Source organism: Hordeum vulgare, chromosome 6H (genome assembly GCF_904849725.1).
Source record: "Hordeum vulgare subsp. vulgare chromosome 6H, MorexV3_pseudomolecules_assembly, whole genome shotgun sequence".
Taxonomy (NCBI): domain Eukaryota; kingdom Viridiplantae; phylum Streptophyta; class Magnoliopsida; order Poales; family Poaceae; genus Hordeum; species Hordeum vulgare.
In genome coordinates, this window is record NC_058523.1 from 514,138,725 (window position 1) to 514,155,071 (window position 16,347).

General features: G+C 42.5%; 1 pseudogene; it reads right to left on the reverse strand.

The window, feature by feature from the left end:
• Positions 1-14,551: 14,551 nt before the first annotated feature.
• LOC123405709 lies at positions 14,552-15,944 on the reverse strand (annotated as a pseudogene).
• Between the last annotated feature and the right edge of the window lie 403 nt (positions 15,945-16,347).

The following is a 16,347-nucleotide window of genomic DNA, read 5'->3' on the forward strand; positions in this document are numbered from 1 at the left end:
ATTAGCACATAGTGAATACATGAACTCCTCATACTATGGTCATCTCCGGGAGTGGTTCCGGCTATTGTCACTCCGGGTTTGCCGGGTCATAACACATAGTAGGTGACTACAACTTGCAAGATAGGATCAAGAACACACATATATTGATGAAAACATAATAGGTTCATATCTGAAATCATGGCACTAGGGCCCTAGTGTCAAGCATTAAGCATAGCAAAGTAGTAGCAACATCAATCTCAGAACATAGTCGATACTAGGGTTTAAACCCCATCAAAACTAACTCGATTACATGATAGATCTCATCCAACCCATCATCTTCCAGCAAGCCTACGATGAGATTACTCACGAACGGTGAAGAGCATTATGGAATTGGCGAGGACGGATGGTTGGTGATGACGACGTCGTCGATTCCCCCTCTTCGGAGGCTAGAACAGACTCCAGATTTGCCCTCCACAGGAAGAACAGGTGGTGGCGGCGGCTCCGTATCGTAAAACGCGATGAACTCTTCTCCTTGATTTTTTCTGGGCGAGAGAGACTAAATAGAGCTGGAGTTGGAGGCGGCGGAGCCACGAGGGCCTCACAAGCCTGGCAAGTGCGACCAGGGGGGGCCGCGCCTCCTGGGCTTGTGGGCTCCTGGCTCCGTCCCTCCAAGTAATTCTTGCACCAGTATTTTTTATATATTCCTCAGAAAATCCTCGTAATTTCTAGGTCATTCCGAGAACTTTTATTTCTGCGCAAAAACAACACCATGGCAATTCTGCTGAAAACAGCGTCAGTCCGGGTTAGTTTCATTCAAATCTTGCAAATTAGTGTCCAAAACAAGGGCAAAAGAGTTTGGAAAAGTAGATACGATGGAGACGTATCACATAACACCTCTATTAAGATGCTTAAAGAAGTTATTTTTCCTAGATTTGGAGTCCCTAGATTTTTAATGACTGATGGTGGTTTACATTTTATTCATGGTGCTTTCCATAAAATGCTTGTTAAGTATGATGTCAACCATATAATTGCATCTCCTTATCATCCTCGGTCTAGTGGTCAAGTAGAGTTAAGTAATAGAGAAATTAAATTAATTTTGCAAAATACTGTTAATAGGTCTAGAAAGAATTGGTCTAAGAAACTTGATGATGCACTGTGGGCTTATAGAACTGCTTATAAGAATCCCATGGGCATGTCTCCGTCTAAAATGGTTTACGGTAAAGCATGTCATTTACCTCTTGAACTAGAGCATAAAGCTTATTGGGCAATCAAAGAGCTCAACTTTGATTTCAAACTTGCTGGTGGGAAGAGGTTATTTGATATTAGCTCACTTGATGAATGGAGAACTCGGGCATATGAAAATGCCAAGTTGTTTAAAGAAAAAGTTAAGAGGTGGCATGATAAAAGGATACAAAAACGTGAGTTCAATGTAGCTGATTATGTCTTGTTATACAATTCTCGTTTAAGAGTTTTTGCAGGCAAGCTTCTCTCTAAATGGGAAGGTCCTTACATTGTCTAAGAAGTGTATCGTTCCGGTGCCATAAAAATCAACAACGCGGAAGGTAATTTTCCGAGAGTTGTAAATGGGCAAAGAATCAAGCATTATATCTCAGGCACTCCCATAAATGTTGAAAGCAATATTATTAATACCATAACTCCGGAGGAGTACATAAGGGATATTTACCAGCTTGTTTCAGACTCCAAAAACGAAGAGGTATGTGATACGGTAAGTAAACCGACTCCAAAACTTTTCCAATAGCAATTTTTCTCCGTTTTGGAACATTTAGAAAAATAGAAAAAATTAAAGTAGTCCGGAAAGCGCACAAGGAGGTGACAAGCCTGCCAGGCGCGCCCACCCCCCTGGGCGCGCCTGGGGGGCTCGTGAGCACCTCGTGTGTCTCCCGACTCCGTTTTCTTGTGGAATACTCCTTATGGTCGGTAAAAATTCATTATATGATCTCCCGAAAGGTCTGACCCTCGTATCACGCAAATATCCTCTGTTTTCGTTTCGAGCTACTGTGCAGACAGATCCAAATCGCTATGGCGTCCCCAAAAGTTCCGAAGGACAAGTTCTTCGAGAAGGTCATCAATCCCTACCTCGCGGAGGTGCTGCAACACCCTCAATCTATCGAGATGCATGAGGGGGTGCTGCACATCCTTGATGTTGAGGGGCCCAGGAGGACCGGAAGCATAGAGGCGAGTCTCGAAGCAATGGAGCAGCGAGTCTTCAAGTGCCAAGGGATGGTGGAACGCGGACTCAACGCCAACCACATGATGATCACAGAGTTCACCAACAAGCACAAGATCAATGCCAAGGACATCGGGGAGCACCTCTTCAAGCTCTATGACAGAATCGATCACCTCCAAGCCTAGATCTACGACCTGCAGAACCAAAACTGTGAGTATGAGTATAGATTTAAAGCAATGCGGTTGACTGCAGTTTTGAGGATTCCAGAGACTCGATCATCTTTCCATGATGGAGATCCTGTGCCTTGGAAGACGGAGAATCAACCCCAGACTCCAACAACTCCAACACCATCACCTCTGAAGGAAGAAAATTAAACACGGGTATGGGCACTCCCCTTGGCTTGTGCCAAGCTTGGGGGAGTTGCCCCGGTATCGTATCACCATCACATCTTTTGCCTTTACCTTTATCTTAGTTTGATCCTTTTTTGTAATATCTTTATCTAGTAGAATAAAGTTCTTAGTATGATCTAGGCTTGAGTTTTGCTTTATGTTACCCCCAATGTAATCGAGTTCGTGAGTTATATAACAAAGAGTGTTTTAGTTAAGGGCCTTGCTTCATGCCATGATCTAAAGAAAAGAATAATAAAAGAACAAAATCATGAAAGATCATGTGATGATCTTATGGGAGGTGATGGCTTCACATATAAAAAGAATTTTGATTGAAACTTGTTGTGGGTGGACAAACGTAGACCTTGGTCACTATTGCAATTAATAGGAAGTAATAAAGAAAGAGAGGTTCACATATAAATATATCATCTTTGACACCATCTATGATTGTGAACACTCGTTAAACTATTACATGCTAAGAAGTAGATGTTGGACAAGGAAGACAACATAATGAATTATGTTTGCTTGGTTCCGAACAATGTTATATGACTAGAGATCCATTAGCATGTGAGGCTTGCTTCCACCTCATTTCAGCCAAAACTTCCGCACTAAGTAGAGATACTACTTGTGCATCCATAAACCCTCAACCCAGTCTTGCCATGAGAGTCGACCATACCTACCTATGGATTGAATAAGATCCCTCAAGTAAGTTGTCATCGGTGCAAGCAATAAATAATTGCTCCCTAAATGTGTATGATCTATTAGTGTGTGGAAAATAAGCTTTGTACGAACCTGTGATGAGGAAGACATAAAAGCGACAGATTGCATAATAAAGTTCTTTATCACAGGAGGCAATATAAAGTGACGTTCCTTCACACTAAGAGAACACACAACCAAACCTCAAAAGCGCATGACAACCTCTGCTTCCCTCTGCGAAGGGCCTATCTTGTACCTTTGCTTTTTATCTTTAAAAGAGTCATGGTGATCGACACCAATTCCTTATTTCGCCATTATCTTGGCTAGCGTCATGTGCTAGGGAAAGATCTATATTCATATATCAACTTGGAAGTAAGTAATCATGAATTATTATTGTTGACATTACCCTTGAGATAAATAGTTGGGAGGCGAATCTATAAGCCCCTATCTTTCTGTGTGTCCAACTGAAACTTTGATCTCATGAGTACCGCGTGAGTTTTAGCAATTGTAGAAGACTAAAAGATGATTGAGTATGTGGATTTGCTTTACAAGCTCTTATTTTACTCTTTCCGATGTTATGATAAATTGCAACTGCCTCAGTGACTAAAGACTATTGGTTGTTAATTCTCAATAAGGTTCTTGATCCATACTTTACATTATGAAGGAATTGTCACTTTAGCATAAGATATTATATGCCGATATTGTTGTTCTAAATATGATCATGATGCCTACATGTCCGTATTTTATTTTATCGACACCTCTATCTCTAAACATGTGGGCATATTTATTGATCTCGGCTTCCGCTTGAGGACAAGCGAGGTCTAAGCTTGGGGGAGTTGATACATCCATTTTGCATGATGCTTTTATATTGATATTTATCGCATTATGGGCTGTCATTACACATTATGGTACAATACTTATGCCTTTTCTCTCTTATTTTATAAGGTTTACATGAAGAGGGAGAATGCCGGAAGCTGGAATTCTGGGCTGAAAAAGGAGCAAGTTTGAGATACCTATTCTGCACAACTCCAAAAGCCATGAAAATCAGCGAGGAATTATATTGGAATATATAAAAAATAATGGGTGGAAGAAATACTCGAGGGGAGCCACCAGGAGGTCACGAGCCTGCCAGGCGCGCCCCACCCCCTGGGCGCGCCTGGGGGCTCGTGGGCCCCCTGTTACCCCTCCGGCTCCCACCTTCTACTATATAGAGGGTTTCGTCCCAGAAAAAATCAGGCGAGAGCTTTCAAGAAGAAACGCCGCTGCCACGAGGCGGAACTTGAGAAGAACCAATCTAGAGCTCCGGCAGGGCCGTCGTGTCGGGGAAACTTCCCTCCCGGAGGGGGAAATCGTCGCCATCGTCATCACCAACATTCCTCTCATCGAAGGGGACTCATCTCCATCAACATCTTCATCATCACCATCTCATCTCCAAACCCTAGATCATCTCTTGTACCCAATCACCGTCTCGCGACTCCGATTGGTACTTGTAAGGTTGCTAGTAGTGTTAATTACTCCTTGTAGTTGATGCTAGTTGGTTTACTCGATGGAAGATCATATGTTCAGATCCTTAATGCTATTCAATACCTCTCTGATCATGAACATAATTATGCTTTGTGAGTAGTTACGTTTGTTCCTCAGGACATGGGATAATTTTTGCTATAAGTAGTCATGTGAATTTGGTATTCGTTCGATATTTTTTATGCATTGTATGTTGTCTTTCCTCTATTGGTGTTATGTGAACGTCGACTACATGACACTTCACCATTATTTGGGACTAGAGGAAGGCATTGGGAAGTAATAAGTAGATGATGGGTTGCTAGAGTGACAGAAGCTTAAACCCTGGTTTATGCGTTGCTTCGCAAGGGGCTGATTTGGATCCACCAGTTTAATGCTATGGTTAGACTTTGTCTTAGTTCTTCTTTCGTAGTTTTGGATGCTTGCGAGAGGGGTTAATCATAAGTGGGATGTTTGTCCAAGTAAGGACAGCACCCAAGCACCGGTCCACCCACATATCAAAGTATCAAAGTAGCGAACTCGAATCATATGAACATGATGGAAACTAGCTTGCTGAAAACCACTTGTCATTTCCTTCTGCTCCTCATTGGGTTCGACACTCTTACTTATCGAAAGGACTATGATAGATCTCCTACACTTGTGGGTCATCACATACCCTGCAAAAACAAGTTAGACGTCCTCTAATTTGTTGTTGCATGTTTTACATGGTTGCTATGGGTATCTAGTATGATCGCATCTTACTTATGCAAAACCACAACGGCGATGTGCAAATTGTTATTTATTCTCTCTCCAAGGACCGACTCGGTCAAATCCTATTCAACTAAAGTTGAAGAAACAGACACCCACCAGTCATATTTATGCAACAAGGTGCATGTTAGTCGATGAAACCGGTCTCTCGTAAGCGTACGAGTAAGGTTGGTCCGGGCCGCTTCAATCCAACAATACCGCCAAATCGAGAAAAGACTAAGGAGGGTAGTAAATCGAACATCAACGGCCACAAAAACTTTTGTGTTCTACTCGAGATTACATCTACGCATGAACCTAGCTCATGATGCCACTGTTGGGAAACGTCGCATGGGAAACAAAAAATTTCCTACGCACACGAAGACCTATCATGGTGATGATCATCTACGAGAGGGAGATTGGATTCACATACCCTTGTAGATCACTAAGCGGAAGCGTTATTAATCGCGGTTGATGTAGTGGTACGTCTTCACGATCAAGTGCCGAACGGACGGCACCCCCGCGTCCCGCAAACGTACAACTCGATGACGATCTCCGCCTTCTTGATCCAGCAAGAGAGATGGGGAAGTAGATGAGTTCTCTGGCAGCGTGACAGCATGCCGGTGATGGTGATGATCTATTCCTGCATGGCTCCGCCCGAGCTTCACAGAAAACTGATCTAGAGGAAGAACTACGAAGTAGAGGTTTGAGTTGCACCTGGCAAAAGTTGTGTCTCAAAAACCCTAAAACCTCTAGTATATATAGGAGGAGGGGAGGGGCTAGCCCGTGTGTTCAAGGGAGCCCCTAGGGCGCCGGCCGAGAGAGGAGAGGAGGACTCCAACTTCACTTCAGTTTGGGGAAGGAGGAGTCCTCCTCTTCCTTCCCACCTCCCTCTTTTTTTCTCTTTGGTTTTTTCTCCTTAGCTGCCATAGCCCACTTGGGCTGGCCTCACCAGCCAACTAAGGGATGGTGCACCACCCTTGGTCTATTAGGCTCTCTCCCGGGTGGGTGGGCCCTCCCGGTGAAAACCCGGAACCCATTCGTCACTCCCGGTACACTTTCGGTAATGCCCGAAATCTTTCCGGAGACCAAATGAAACCATCCTATATATCAATCTTTGTTTCCGGACCATTCCGGAAACCCTCGTGACGTCCGTGATCTCATCCTGGAATCCAAGCAACCTTTGGTCACCAACACCTATAACTCAACTATACCGAAATGTCACAGAACCTTAAGTGTGTAGACCCTGCGGGTTCGAGAACTATGCAGACATGACCTGAGACACTCCCCGGTCAATATCTAATAGCGGGACCTGAATGTCCATATTGGATCCTACATATTCTACAAAAATCTTATCGGTTGAACCTCTGTGCCAAGGATTCACATAATCCCGTACACCATTCCCTTTGTCCTTCGGTATGTTACTTGCCCGAGATTTGATCGTTGGTATCCCTGTACCTATTTCAATCTCGTTAGCGGCAAGTCTCTTTACTCGTTCCGTAATACAAGATCCCGTGACTAACACTTTAGTCACATTGCTTGCAAGGCTTATATGTGATGTTGTATTACCGAATGGGCCCCGAGATACCTCTCCGTCACACGGAGTGACAAATCCCAGTCTTGATCCATGCTAACTCAACGGACACCTTCGGAGATACCTGTAGAGCACCTTTATAGTCACCCAGTAATGTTGCGACATTTGATACACACAAGGTATTCCTCTGGTGTGAGTGAGTTACATGATCTCATGGTCATAGGAATGAACACTTGACACGCAGAACACAATAGAAACAAAATAACACGATCACATCCTACGTTTATAATTTGGGTCTCGTCCACCACATCATTCTCCCAATGATGTGATCCCGTTATCAAGTGACAACACTTGCCTATGGACAGGAAACCTTGGCCATCTTTGATCAACGAACTAGTCAACTAGAGGCTCACTAGGGATAGTGTGTTGTCTATGTATGCACACATGTATTTGAGTTTCCAATCAATACAATTCTAGCATGGATAATAAATGATTATTATGAACAAGGATATATAATAATAAATAATTTATTATTGCCTCTATGGCATATTTCCAACACGAACTCGCCAACTGTGGAAGAGAGCGATTTGATGAACATGAAGAGGCCATTGGGCAGGCCGTGGATCTCGATCCAGATCGCCATCCTATTGAGAGGGATTGTCGACAGCCAAGTTAGCCCGTCATAGGTGGCCAAAACCACTTCCTTCCCCTTGAAGGACCAAGGCCGCTCTTCCATGACACGTTCCCAATCCCCCAAGCACGAGAACCGTAGTGTATAGAGATTGTCGCTCAAGGGGTAGATCTTCATTTCCTGGGCAAGATCCGAAGCCACCCTCATGTTTCGAAAGAACCACTATTGGGAGTAGGGTTTGTTGATGTGGATATGGGCAATTGCCATCCAGCAGGTGTCTTCTTCTCGTAGATCAGCATGTCTGACCACCACATCTTGTAGATTTTCTATGGTTAGGCCAAGCATCTTCATCATGTCCTCGACGCTACGAGAGCTGTGCTTGAGCCACTACTAGGAAAAACCTTATAGGCACGACCACAGTAGTAGCGATGGGAAACATAAAATGCTGCTGCTAATTAGCAGTAGTGCTTCTTCTGCTAAGCGTTACTACTAACACCTTAGTAGTAGCACTAGTTATATATCCAGCGCTACTGTTAAAGGAGGCCCAACGAGGTGCACAGACGGTAGCATTAGTAGCAGCGCGCGCTTGTGTAAAGCGCTACTGATAAGTTGAATAGCAGTAGCGCTTTCCTTAAACGAGCGCTACCGATACATATATCTTATCAACCTTATCCAACCGGCCGTCCCTCCTACTCCCCTCTACACTCAAATTCACTCTCCTCCCGCACCCCCCGTCGCCGTTCGTCGCCGCCGTTCCCGTCGCCCGTCGTCCGCCACCGCCGCCGTTCCCCTCGCTCGCCGCCCGCCGCCGCCGTTCCTGGTTCTCCTCCTCCCTCCTCCCTCCTCCTCCTCTCTCCTCCCTCCTCCCGTTCGATTTCATCAATATCGTTCTTGTATATATGTGAAATCAGTATCTTTTCCTTTCAACTTTTTGTATGGGAAATATGCTTCACTTTTGTGCCGCCCCTAGGTATATGAACTTAATCCTATTAGATATGCTATTGGTATGAACTTGTAGCATATTGATATGACCCTAGGTATATGAACTTAATCCTATTAGATATGCTAGGTATATGAACTTAATCCTAGTAGTTAAGGTTTTTCCTAGTAGTTAGGGTTAGGCTTGAAAGATGATATATTTTATATGAGGTGGAACTTAATCCTATTAGATATGCTATTGATATGAACTTGTAGCATATAAATATACAACAATTTCTTTTTGATAATTATACAGAAAAAATAGAAGGAAAGGAAAATCACTAAGAATATACTAGTGTCAATATAAGTATAATGAGGATCACGATAGCAGTCTTTAGTGGTTATTCTTCGTTTATTTCCTTGTGCTACATTATATTTCAATATAAGTATAATGTAGTTTTTTACTGTTTTTAGTAAGTGTTCATTAGAAATAGTTTATTTAGTAAGTGTTTATTAAAAATAGTTTAATCGGTGAGGGGGTGTCCATCATATATGAGAGAAGAAGAATGCCGACTGTTGTCGTGGGGGTCGCTTCTCCTTCTTCTCTTTGTGCTAGATATTTGTTATGCACTAGGGGAAGTAGGAGTAGTGACCATCATCGATGGTCGAAAAAATGGTGAGGGAGTGTCCACCATATATGAGAGAAGAACAATGCCGACTGTTGTCGTGGGGGTCGCTTCTCCTCCTTCTCCTTGTGCTAGATATTTGTTATGCACTAGGGGAAGTAGGAGTAGCGACCATCATCGACGGTCGAAAAATCGGTGAGGGAGTGTCCACCATACATAAGAGAAGAGTGTCAATCATATGTCGTTTATTTAAGTTCCTCAACCGTATTTATTAAGTAATTTATGGCGTTTATTTAAAAATATTTGACAACTAATTTCTACTGACAACTTATTTTCATCCCCTCTCGGCGATTCTCATTCTCCTAGGGTTAGCGCTGCCGCCTCCGGCCACATCCGACGTCGCCACCGGCCACCTCTGACGTCGCCTCCGGCCACCTTCGGCCCTGTCCCGCACGGTACTACCACGCTCTCGCTCCTCTCTAGTTCATACTACCTCAAACTTGCAAACATGCACAATCATATTTGGTTAATTTGTCATATGATGTTGTCATGAGCTTTGATCCCCTGAACATGAGCTAATTAGTTTTTGTCATATGAACTTGGTTAATTTGTCATATCATATTGCCATGTTCTCTTGAGATAGACTATGTAATATTTGGTTAATTTGTCATATGATGTTGCCATGTCATATTTGGTTGAAACATTAAACAATAAGAAATTTTCTCAGAGAAATTTGTCTCGACGTCGACGATGCCCATCTCGCATCCTCGTCTTCGACTCGGTGGCGACAACCTGTTTGATAGGTGCCAGCATGTGCGGGACTGGGCTCCGCTTGGCTGGCACTCAGAGGTGCTACCTTCCGGGGGGCACACCTTGGTGCGGAATCCGGGTCTCATCGTTGACCCGGAGCTTATTTGGTGGCGGTCGCATGGGCCATTATCGGTGACGCGGGAGCCGGCCCCCACGGAGGTGGTATGTCGTCGTGTCAGGGAGGAGGACGAGCACATCTATCGCTACATGGCTGCGTTGGATGCCAGGTTCTCCAATACCTGGCAGGTTCTCTAGGGAGATCACCCGAGCTATGATCCGGTGATGGTTCCTTATCTTTGGGTTGCCACCGCCTGCACCTTGAGGCGTCAACTGGATTATTATTAGTGATATTGTTATATGAATATGAGTTATATGAGTATGAGCTATATGAGTATGGGCTATATGAGTATGAGTTATATGAGTATGAGTATGAGTTATATGAGTATGAGCTATATGAGTATGAGTTGTATGAGTATGAGTTATATGAATATGAGTTATATGAGTTGTTAAATGAGTATGAGTTAAATGAGTATGAACTATCGATAATCCGATCCCCATGTTGTTGATATAGATAATGATGATGATGATGATGATGATGCTAAATATGTAGAGCTTGAAAATATTTTAAATATTCTGAATACTGCTAATATTGTCGAAGATGATGCATTGTGAATATTCTGAATACTACTAATATTGTCGATGATGATGATGCATTCTGATAGTAAAAGTTAGCAGTAGTGCTGAAAAACATTAGCAGTAGCGCTGCTTAGCATCAACGCTTTCTATGAGCAAGCGCTACTACTAAACTTACCAGTAGCGCTGCCCGTATCGGCGCTACTACTACTTTTTAGCTGTAGCGCGATAGCAGGAGCGCTTGGACCAGCGCTATTGCTACTCATATATCCAGCCCTACTAGTAGGGTTTTCCCTAGTAGTGAGCCCTCACCGTCGTTCTCCATTCGATCTCTAGACCATGAAAACACAAAGTTCCGCGGGCGGGGGGACCCTAGATACCTCGACCAGACTAACTGAAGGCCAAGCCTCCACCCACGATCGACCACAGAGGTAGGGGATCGAGGTCTAAAGGGCGCCGTGATCGCCGCTGAGAGGAACGAGAAACCCTAGTGAGATGGAAACAATGGGATTGTGAATGAGCACAACACGCATATTCCTCGCGTTCAGCAAGACAAGACTCGCGTCGAGGCAGCTGCACATGGGCTAGCACAAGTTCGATGGAGGGCACATTCTTAGTTTTTTTAACCCTTTCAGTTTGCTTTTTTTTTCTTTTTTTGTATTTTTACTTATACTTTAAAATATTATATATATATATATATATATAGGATGACCGTTTGGGGCACCTAGGTGCCCAGGCTCCTTACCTCGTGACCATCGGATCTTAGATTGATGCATGCACATAGTAATGGGTGTAAGTATATTTAGCATCTTTCATATATGCTTTATGTAAGTAAATGGCAAGTACCAATAAATTTCTGATTTATGTGTCTTAACATCATGCATTGAATAGGAAAGTAATAAATGCAATTTCTTCTGAATATATTTCATTGTATGAAGAATATAAAGTCCGATCAAATATATACATACAACGTTAGTATTTTGTGGGGTATGCATGTGCAGTAGTCATGCATATTATATTTATGCGCGTACTAATTTCTTGGATATATACCTACCTTCGACGTATTTTTGATTGATACATCACATGTGAGTATACTGAAATATAATAAATGCAATTTCTTCTTAATTTGTTTCATTTTACGAAGAATGGAAACTCCGATAGAGTATATACATACAACGTTAGTATTTTTATGGGATATGTGTGTGCAATACACATGCATATTATATATACACATACATATTTTATATACCTACCTTCGGCATATTTTCTACCGATACATTACATGTGAGTATATTGATTTTGGGATACATCACACGTGAGTATATTGATTTTGGTATATAATTTCCAAGTATGTCTCATTTTAGTTATATTCGTCAGGTATATCCTTTTTGGGTATGTCTACTATCATTTACGGGTATGACTCGAATGAGTATACATGTATACACATACGTAAAAGTAAGAAGAGTGATAAATATGAAGGATATATTTGGGTGTATACATACATGGAGACACGCCATACACTTGGGTATATTGATATGCAACGATGGTCAAAATGTGATAAATATAAAGTAAACATACGTTTGATAGGTATTAGTTTTGGAAAGCAATCATTGACCGTTAAGAGTAGTAGTACATGCAAGCAAAATATGGAAACACATTATTGTTACATGCAATATATATTATACACACACACACACACACACATATATATATATATATATATATAGGTAAATTGTTTGGGGCACCTAGGTGCCTGGGCACCTAGGTCCGTTATGTCAAGTCATATTCATTACTGCATGTAACAATAATGTGTTTCCATATTTTGCTTGCATGTACTACTACTCTTAACGGTCAATGATTGCTTTCCAAAACTAATACCTATCAAACGTATGTTTACTTTATATTTATCACATTTTGACCATCGTTGCATATCAATATACCCAAGTGTATGGCGTGTCTCCATGTATGTATACACCCAAATATATCCTTCATATTTATCACTCTTCTTACTTTTACGTATGTGTATACATGTATACTCATTCGAGTCATACCCGTAAATGATAGTAGACATACCCAAAAAGGATATACCTGACGAATATAACTAAAATGAGACATACTTGGAAATTATATACCAAAATCAATATACTCACGTGTGATGTATCCCAAAATCAATATACTCACATGTAATGTATCGGTAGAAAATATGCCGAAGGTAGGTATATAAAATATGTATGTGTATATATAATATGCATGTGTATTGCACACACATATCCCATAAAAATACTAACGTTGTATGTATATACTCTATCGGAGTTTCCATTCTTCGTAAAATGAAACAAATTAAGAAGAAATTGCATTTATTATATTTCAGTATACTCACATGTGATGTATCAATCAAAAATACGTCGAAGGTAGGTATATATCCAAGAAATTAGTACGCGCATAAATATAATATGCATGACTACTGCACATGCATACCCCACAAAATACTAACGTTGTATGTATATATTTGATCGGACTTTATATTCTTCATACAATGAAATATATTCAGAAGAAATTGCATTTATTACTTTCCTATTCAATGCATGATGTTAAGACACATAAATCAGAAATTTATTGGTACTTGCCATTTACTTACATAAAGCATATATGAAAGATGCTAAATATACTTACACCCATTACTATGTGCATGCATCAATCTAAGATCCGATGGTCACGAGGTAAGGAGCCTGGGCACCTAGGTGCCCCAAACGGTCATCCTATATATATATATATATATATATATATATATATATATATATATATATATATATATATATATATATATATATATATATATATATATATATATATATATATATATATATATATTACAAATCCTAGACTACAAAATACATGTGCACTAGATACATATCTAACAAACACAATGGATCATGTCAAATGTCGTTCGAGCACAGAGCTCTCAGGTGGGTTGGGCATCTTAGTACCGTGGCTGCTGGGTTCAAGTGTTGGTAAGATCATCTACAACCGTACGGCTCAAATGACCCTTCATACGTCCACAGACGCGCCCGGTCAGTGACCGAACAGGAGAAAAGGAAAAAGTGACCCAAGCGGACCCCTCATACATTTCTATATGCATGGGCGCGTCCGCGAGCACGCACTGTCAGGTCGCTACGTAGGACGCGACGCCATCCTGAATCACCTTTTATTTTTATTTATTCATGTTTTTTCTTTCTTTCTCTTCCTCTCCATGAATCATGTGTAAGTGACCGGACATATGAAAACAAAAATAAGAAGTGTGGATGCGCGGGCGGACAAACAAAAGACACGCCTGATCTACGGGTGTTTAGAGGATCATATTTGCTAAGTCGGGTTATAGATGTTCTAAGTATATCTTGATTCAGTTGTCCAAGATGACAATCTACTGAGTGATAATATCATATATAGTTCTCGGTACTGAGGGCTTGTTTGGTTCACATCTCTGTTTGAGGGCACTTGGCATACTTGTTCCAGTTGGGCCTGGTTGGGCAAATGCAGGCTAAAAACCAACATCTGCATGTAGTTTGGTTGCATGCATTAGGCTTTCTGCATGAGGGAATCAACTAGATAGCATGTTGTTTGGTTGCCCGCGTCGCTGTTGTTAAACAAGAAACACGTTGTTTGGTTGCAAACGACTAAATATGTGATCACCACTTCTCACAAGTGGTGATCTTACCACACACAGTGAGTATTGTTTTGTCCTAGCTAGGAAACAAATGGAAGTTTATCCTAGCTACTAGCAAGTGGTAGTACAAGTTATTAAGAGCCAACATGGCTGAATAAGGATAGTTCAATTATGCTAACTAAGGTGCTTCCTCTTGCTCACTTCTGTTGCTGCCTCTTTCTTCTTCTTCCTCTTATTCTTTTGCTTTAGATCCTTGTCTGACCTCTGTTATCCCACACTGCCTAAGCCCACTCCAACCTTTTGTTCTTCCAAGCTTCATTGTCGAACGCCACCGCACCATGGCCGGAGATGATCACCTCATCAAAAGTCACATCTTCCTCCTCCGACAGAAATTTATCGACTCCCCATTGCAGGATCCAATTGTGAATGATGCGACATGCAAGAAAAAGCTTCCCCTGGATAGGGTAAGGGTGGAATGGCTTCTGATCCAGGATCTTAAACCTATTCTTCAGAGCTCCAAACGCCCTCTCTACGGTCACTCTAAGGCTAGAGTGTCTAAGGTTGAACAGTTCCTGAGGAGTCCTAGGATAGTTCCTACTAGCAAACTCGTTAAGATGGTACCTGGTTTTCCTGGAGGGTGGAAGAACACCTGGCCCACATGCATAGTCAGCATCTCCATGGTAGAACTTGCCATCGGGGTTGTTGATGCCATCATGATGACTCATGTTGTCACTCAGAATGTTAGCATCATGTGTTGAACCTTCCCAGCCAGCCAACACATATGTGAACTTCAGATCGAAGTCAACAACAGCTAGCACATTTTGGCTTGTGTAGTGCTTCCTCCCTCTATGTGATGCAGCTTGTGACCTCGGCACTTTGGCAGTGACATGAATACCATCTATTGCTCCAATGCAATCCTGGAATGGCATTACAATATGTTGTAAGTCCATAGAAGAACAATAACAACATATCAAGGCATGAACTACATAATGTATAAGTGCTCACCTTGAAGTATGGGTACCATCTTGGGCTAGTGCGAATCTCGGTAGGAGTCCGACCAGTTGATGACCTGATCATTTCTTCTCTGAGCTCTCCAACAGCTACAACACTTGCTTGAAGTACCTGGAGATGGTCTCAATTGATCTCCTAGAAGTGTTGTGTACAACCCTGAACCCCTCGTTATGACCAACAACATGGAGGAACATGTCCACTTGCTCATTCACAGTGGTGTTGATGATATCTTGTAGCAGCCCCCTGCTCCTAAACGTCTGCACAAGTCTGTTGAAAGGATCTACTTTCATTCTAAACATCCATGGAGCCTTTGTGTCATTGCACTTACAGATGTAGATCAGATTGGTCATCCTCTCATCGTCCCCGATTAACATCGGACCATACCGGATGAGAGGTTTCTCATTCTGACGAACATCTCTCTTATGGACCAACATGATCCAGGCCTGAACCATAGCTATCAGTGATCCTTCCTGAACTGGAAACTTCGTCCGTTCCTCCACAACCTAAGCCACATCCATGGTGCGGTCAGGGCAGGCGCTATCGACCCTAAATGCTCCTATCGAACGACCTATCACATAACAATGGAGGGGAGGGGTAGCTTACCAGCTTCGGTGTCGGTGGAGACATGGCGGAGACGAGGATGGTCGGACGGATTTGAGGAAGAAGGGGAGAAGCAGCTGCCAGTCTCGGGCAGTGGTGTTGCCGCAGCAGGTCAGATCTCAGTCACCATCGTCGTTGCAGCCGCAGATCTGAGTCGCCGTCGCCGTCAATGTCAACAAAAATAGAGGAGGGTTTGTCCTAAAGCTAGAGGTGAGCGAGTAAATGGGGTGGTGAGGGTATATTTGGCGCCACCCCGCTTCGGCCGATTTCCCCGTCCCGCCATCTCCGCCCGCTTCCCCCATGCACCGTGCCCTATGTCGCTTCTCCATTTTCTGCCCGACTCAGCCTGGCTCACTAGAAACGGTCGATTCGGCCATTCCCAGCGAGCTAGGCTCTGGGGTGCTTTAAGTTTCGTGCACATGCGAGCCAG